This window comes from Equus quagga, unplaced genomic scaffold (genome assembly GCF_021613505.1).
Source record: "Equus quagga isolate Etosha38 unplaced genomic scaffold, UCLA_HA_Equagga_1.0 270_RagTag, whole genome shotgun sequence".
Classification (NCBI taxonomy): domain Eukaryota; kingdom Metazoa; phylum Chordata; class Mammalia; order Perissodactyla; family Equidae; genus Equus; species Equus quagga.
This window is the reverse complement of record NW_025799872.1, coordinates 770181-777503: the sequence shown is the minus strand read 5'-3', so window position 1 is coordinate 777503 and position 7323 is coordinate 770181.

Genomic DNA, 7323 nt, shown 5'->3' with positions numbered 1-7323 from the left:
TTCTAATTCTTCTATGCGAGGTGCCACCACAGCACGGCTTGAAGTGTAGGTCCATGCTCAGGATCCGAATCTGTGAACTTGGGGCCACCTGAGCAGAGCATGTGATCTTAACCACCGGGCCACGGGGCGGCTCCATGTGCACATGTTTAAAACAGCTCCAAAGTTACAAAGGGTACCTTGGAGTAGATTAATTTCTTCAGCTGAATGACAAATGCTGCTTTGCAATTGGCCCTGGGACAGAGCAGCTGAAGGTGCATCCTGGTCAGCAATCTCTTGGTTTTGCCTGACTGCCTGCAACGACCTCTGACCTCTGGGCCTTGCTGAGGTCAGAGTGAGGCCAAGTTGGACCTGCCCTGTGAGCCCAACACAGCAAGGAGCACACCGAGTGCTGCCCACAACCTTGTGTAAAGCACCCACGATGGCCAGCTTCCCAAAATACACAGCCCAGGAATGTGCCGGAACCACGCTGGGCCCAGGATCCCAGTACTGGGAATCCAGGATGGCATCCCCTTCTGTCACCACCATCTCCGTCTTGCAGATCAGCAAGGTGGGCTCAGAGGGGTTGAGAGGGGAGGGCAGATCCACCAGGCCCCGGGGTGTGCGCTCAGCAGCAATGGCTGCTGCGTAAGGCACTCTCCCAGGTACGGGAGCTTCTCCACAGCAGGACAGGCTACCGCAAGCATCAGAAGCCGCTAAGCCACCGGCATCTTCAGGAACGGAGCAGCGTGGCTGGCCAGCCCTACGTGGGTAACACAGCCAAAAGGGTCCACGTCAGAAATGCCTCTGGGCACACGGCAGCCGGCGCCTCTGAGCCCCTTGGAGGGAGATGGGGGAGCCACCGTCCGGCCCAGAATGTGGAGCCCTGCTCTTTCTTCCTGCCAGGAAGGGTGGGATCAAACACCCGTGATGATGTCCCGAGCCGGTGTCCCACTCACCTGATTGTGGTGTTTGCGCCGGCCGGGGCTGCAGGCAGGCAGGGGCCATGGCGTCTGGCACAACCTCGCAGAGCCCTGGCTGAGGCAAGCTGACCAGGTCCCTGCCCTCAGCCGGCCACCTCCTCTGCAGGGGTGACAATGGCCCCAGCTGCCTGGACCCCATGTGTGAATGCCAGTGCTCGTGCTTCATGAGCCGCAGGTCATGCTGGGCCTTCCCCAGATGCCACCCCGAGAACACCCTGCACCCCAGTTATTACCACCCACAGTCATCGGTCCCCACAGTGTAGGGGACCCTGGCCTCTGCCACGAGTGCTGGCTTGGGCTGCAGGCAGGCCTGGGACTGGGGGTTAGGGGTCAGGTCTACAGGGACCAGGTATGGACTGAGTGGCCAATCCAGCAGCTCCCATCCCAGCTGGGGCACAGGCTGACAGCAGGCCCTAGAGGGGAGATGCCAACCTGGCCCAGTGTGATCCAAGGGAGGCTGGGGGCTCAGTGGCATGGGGTCTTGGCCGCCTGGAGCTGCAGCGACCCACCCTCCTCCGATCTGGCCTGAGCTGCCTGCTGCACGCACTGCAGGCGTCCACTCTGCTACCCGCACAGTCACCCCAGGGGGTGGGCAGGTGGGAGACTGAGGCCCCGGCCTTGGCTTAGCTCCTCGGGCAGCTGGCCTTGAATCCGGGCCATGTACTTGATGGCCACCACTCTGGCTTCCGTCTCGGGGCGAAGATCCTGCTCAGTGGGGTCCCCAGAAGAGCAAAGTGGGTTCATTCACCAGCACGGGGTCCCTCTGCCGGCTCGGGCTCTGCTGGGCTGGACTGTGGGGTGAGAGAGGCCGAGGCAGCATGATGGTGATGTCCGGCCAGGCTGTGGGCCCGCGGAGACCTCCCCTCTGCAAGGGTGACTTCTGAACTGAGGGCCCACAGAGGAGACAGAACAGCCACGCAGAATGGAGGGGAGGTGTTGGGGGCAGGAGGACGCCAGGCCCTGTGTGGGCAGCTGGAGGAAGAGAGACGGCCAAGCGGCCCTGGGCCGTGGGCAGAGGCTGGACTCACACGCAACAGGGGCGTGGAGTTAAAGCCGCACTTGGAACCGATTTTCCCCTAACGAGAAAGTCAGTTAACACGCTCTGTGGGGGCAGCACTGGTGGGGGTGTTGACTGTACGACCCCTCCCGAGGGTGATGGGGCAAAATCTATCACAATTATGAAGCATAAGCTTCCACTTCTTTTTTTTTTAAAGATTGGCACCTGAGCTAACAACAGCTGTTGCCAATCGTTTTTTTTTTTTTTCTCCTTTTTCTCCCCAAGTCCCCCCAGTACACAGTTGTATATCTTAGTTGCAGGTCCTTCTAGTTGTGGCATGTGGGACGCTGCCTCAACGTGGCCTGACAAGTGGTGCCATGTCCGCGCCCAGGATCCGAACAAGCAAAACCCTGGGCCGCTGAAGCAGAGCGTGAACTTAACCACTCGGCCCCGGGGCCGACCCACAAAGCATAAACTTCTTAGCCAGCGGCTCACTCAGGCCCACCCGAGCGGGTCGGCGCCTGGCACAGCTGTGGCAGGCGTTTAAAACGCCAGAAAAGCACAAAGAAAAAAATGAAATTCGCCCTAACAGAAATAACCGTTGCTGACATCCAGGGTGACTTCTTGCAGTGGAGACGGTCCCCGACTTACGATGATTCAGCTTATGATTTTCTGACTTTATTATGGTGAAAAAGCGACACGCGTTCAGTAGAATGAATGAGATCTTCAACACTTTATTAGGAAACAGGCTTGTGTGAGAAGATTCTGCCCGACTGTAGGCTCACGTAAGTGCGCTCAGCACTTTGGAGGTCTGTAAGCTATGACGATTGTAGGTTGTGTTACATGCATTTTTGACTTACGATATTTCCAACGTATGGTGGGTTTATCGGGACGTAACCCCATCGTGAGTGGAGAAAGATCTGCACTTTCCTCTGAGATCATTCCTCTGTCTGCTGTTCTAACAATTGTCCCGCGAGCCTCCACGATGCTCCGAGCTCTCCTGTGGTGCCAGGACCCAGTGCCGAGAGTCCCACTCAGCATCCGCTGCGGGAACAGGCGACCTCCAGTCCTCGGCCTTGGATGCTGAAGGGCAAGCCAGGCCTCCTGTGGGAAGCGGATCGTTTTCCAATCTTTCGGGATCTTTAGAGATTCTGGGACAAACAGCTCTGGCCTGAATCCTTGCTGTCCTTGGGGTAGATTCTGAAACTGGCTCCAGGAGTGGGGACAAGTTGGAGACTTTGCGAGCGGCTCTCCTGGAGGCTGTGCGGCCCCTTGCCGTCCACCACCCACCCCCCTCAGCCTCCCCCCACCCCCGGCTCTGGGCTTGTTATGAAAATGAGGCTCGTCCTTTGCTTGTTCCTCGGGAACTTGGCCTTTTCCACCCATATTGAACCCATATTGACTCACGTGAGCTTTGCATTTCTGCAACGACCCCTCACCTCTCATATCTGCTGCAAACATTTTCCTCAGGTCTGTTCCCACCCTTCAGTCCTGTTTCTGAATGTCTCCACTCCAGGGGTCTGGCCTTTCCTCCGTAAGTCCCCCGCAGGCCCACGGCTCTCTCGCTGGAGGCCCGCGTCCTCGGGAAGCTCCTCGGGCCGGGCGGAGGCCTCCGTTGAGCCTGCAGCCCTGGCTCTGCGTCTGCTCGTGGCCTGCCCTCGGCACCTCCCTTGCCTCTCCGGGCCTCGATTTTTCACCTGTGAAAAGGGCTGCTTTGCTCTCGCTGGTGTCTGTGCTGACCTCTGACCCTCGGCTTCAGGCCCAGGCCCCCAGCCCCACATCCTCAGTGGTACAGACTGGGGCACGTCAGACCCACGGAGCGCCAGCCACCACACGCTCCCGCCCGCCGCCCCTGCGCCCTGATGCGGAGCCCTCCCCGTGGGAAGGCCTGCCTTGCCTGTGGAGCCCGGGGTCGGCAGGCCTTGCTTTAAAGCAGAGGATGCTTCTGGCGTCAGAGCCCAGTTATCTCGCAAAACGGCTCTTCTGTGTGTAAGACCACCAAGTGTTCGCTCGTCTAAGGGTCACGGCTGCCGTTTGTTGATGGATGGCTTCGCCCTGATGTGCAGCTCACATAAAACCTTCCCGAAGACAGGCGTGTGGCCCGCAGTCCGCGAGGCTGCGACCCCTCCCTTGGCGTGTGAGTGGGGAGCGCTGAGCTGGGAGGCAGGTAGTGTTAAGGAGCCCCTCCTGTGAGAAAGGTCGTCAGGGACCCTCCCATCCCCCTCGCATGGAGGAGGCAGTCATTTAACAGATGAGCAAGCTGAGGCCACGAGGGACCCCCGGGAGTGGGCACAGACCTGCCTGGGGACCCAAGCCTGCTTCCCCAGGGTCAAGGTCAGGGTGTGGGTGGCATGCTTTCCTTTACTTTGGAGAAACCCTCCTCTCATACTCAGCTCTTGGGGTCCAGGGGAGGCATGTGACCCGGGTCTGGCCCATCAGAGGGTTCCAGCCCTGTCCACGGGGATGGTTCAGGGATGGGCACGTGGCCTGTCAGCCAAAGAGATCCCGTCCCAGGGCTTTTCACAGGACTGTGGAGGGAGAAGCCGGAACCTCAGCCTGGAGCTGCCTGGGGCTGTGGGTGGTGCCCCAGGAAGCGTCAGCCTGTGCATGAAGTCACCACAGAAGGAAGCAGAGTTGAAAGACAAGAAATGGAGCTCCTGGATCCAGCCACACCTAAAACTGTGGCTGCCCACCAGATTTTCCGCTATGTGAATCAATAAATTCCCTTTTTGGCTTAAGCCAGTTTGAGCCAGAGTTTTGTCACTTGTAAGAAAGTGTCCTGGGTGATGTGCACCCTTAGAAGGACAGAAACAGAATTAGAAGCAGCCCCACTTCTGATCCCAGAGTCTACGAGCAGGGGAGGGGACCTACAGCCTTGTCAGGTCACTCCAGGCGGTGAGCCCAGGGGACGGGCAAGGGCACAGGGAACAGAGGCGCAGCGGCAGCTGTGGCCGGTGTGTGGTGTGCGTGGAGAAGAGAGAATAAAAAGCAAATGTGGCAAAATCTCACAACCTTCCTTGTGAATTTTAAATTTTTCAAAATCAAAGTTGAGAAAAACAAGAACAAGCCTGTGCCAATCCCACTTTGGCCGCAGAGGGGCTTTGGGGCTGCTGCCCAGAGCAGACCCAGGAGTGGATCACCTGGCGGGCAGGCGGCCTCTGCCTTGGTTTGTATCTGCCCCCCAGGCCCCACCGTGTGACCTCGGGAGAGAGCTTGGGTCCCAGCACCCAGCTTTCCCATCTGCAAATGCAGAGTCACAATTCCCACTTCATGGGCTGGTCGCAGGACCCTAAATCAGGACGTGTGCATGCGGCCTGGACCAACCAGCCCAGGGATGACGGTCAGTGCCAGCAGGGTGCTGGGGGCACATGCCCTGTGCTGTGTCTGGCAGCCCCACTGTGTCTACACTGCACATGGTGTCCCCAGTCTGCCAGTCCTGGGTGGTGGTGGTGGGGAGATGGGGCACAGCCCACCCAGGCCTCCAGGGAAAGGATGAGCAAGCTCAGCCCTGGGACCCACCCTCCCCGGCACCCGGGACCCATGCTATGAACCCACAGGCTGATTCCTCCCCCAGGGAGCCCAGCGGGGACCCATCCCTGAGCCATTTGACCCACCACTCTGAAGGTCTCAGAGGCTGAAAGCTGCAGGCCTCACTGGGCAGACGTCAGAGGAGACGAGATATGGGGTGACGCACTCCCGTGCACATCGCTGAAGTGGTCTGGATGACACCCTCTGCCAGAGGAAGAGAAGCAAAGGAAAGCGACAACGATAAACATCTGTCCTGGCGCAGGAATGGGTAATGCTCCGTGTGTCTTCAGGTGAACTCCTGGGCAGGGTCTTGGCGTTCGAGGGCAGGTGTGATTGTCGTTCATCTGAGCCACCGCCTGCCGCCACCACGAACCATCGTCCCCACAGCCACGGTGCCCCTCACGTCCTTTCCATCACCGGGCTGACCCTGGAGCGCGGCGTTGGGAGGGTCCCCTTAGCTCCTGGGGGCAACTATCTTGCTATGAGCAAAGTTTCACTGTTTTCATATTTAGGAGCCATTTGTATTCTTTCATCGTTAATTTTCTACTTATATCACTAGTCTGTTTTTCTGTTGGATTGTTGGTCTTAACTTACTGATTTCTGGGAACTCTGGATGAATTAAGGAAATGTGTCCTGTGTCCTTCTGCTTTATGGTACTTTTTGCTAGGCGGAGTCTTAGACAATTAAATTCATCTTTTACACAGATAACACAAAGTCGACGCTCATTATTCGAGGATTCCGTATTTGCCAACTTACCTTCTTGCTAAAATTTATTTGTGCCCCCAGAACAGGCAGTTGCCGCACTCTCGAGGCCATTGTGTACGTGCGCAGAGCGATGAAAACCCCAAGTCGCCCGATGGGCACATCCCCGGCCGAGGGGCATGAAGTGGAGCCAGCCGCCATGGTCCAGCTCCCAGGCTGTGAACAAGCATTCCCCTGGCAGGCTCTTCACACCACGTTTTTGCTTTTTGTGCCTTTTGTTGGTGGCTTTACTGTCTCAATGGCCCTGAGTGGTGCAGCTGCACTGTCTGTTGCTCCCGAGTGCAAGGGGGCCTCACGGAGGGAGCGCGTGTGGACTAGCCTCTCAGCATGAGTTGCAGTGCTGTTGCCCAAGCAAATCAACATGCGTGCGTGAGGTGTAGTGACCAGAAACACATGGACAGTTGTGTGCTGGCTGGTTGACGGGGACGCTGTGACTGGGACCCATGCACACCCACCCTGCGTCTTCCCCGGTGCAGCAGTTCAGTGCACGCTGGTCCAGTGTTCGCAGGGACTTTACGGACGTAATTACTGTGGGTTACGGGGATCGACTGTGCACATGGAGGACCAAGTTTCAGAATGCATCCCCCCGGAGTCCTTTAGGAAGTGACGCTTCTCATCTTCCTCCTCTGGCCTCCCCTCCATCGGGTGGCCCCCCTGCTGCCCTGAGCGGGCAGTGCCCTGAGTGATGTGGTCACTCTCCATGTTGCTGTGCACACTGGGTCTGCGCACAGTAGGCCAGCAGGTGTCTGATGGTGCGTTATGTCACCCGGCACCTCTTCAGCCTGGACGAGCAGGCACTCCTGGGGCCGGCACCCCATTCACACTGAGCCTGCTGAAAAATCCCAAGTTGGGCAGGTGGGGTGCCCGGCCAGAGGACAAGCCTCGTCCACATTGTGCGGAGAGTGGTGTGGCCCGGGGCCATCACCGGGCTGCAGGGGCCCACTGAGTGCCAGGGAAATTCTGGTGGGAGAGACCCCTATGACCCCCGGGCCTGCGTCAGCCACCCCAGTTGGCAGGACAACCTGCTTCAGCCACCTGTCAGGCCCTGTCCTGGACAGTGCCGTGGGCTCTGGTCTG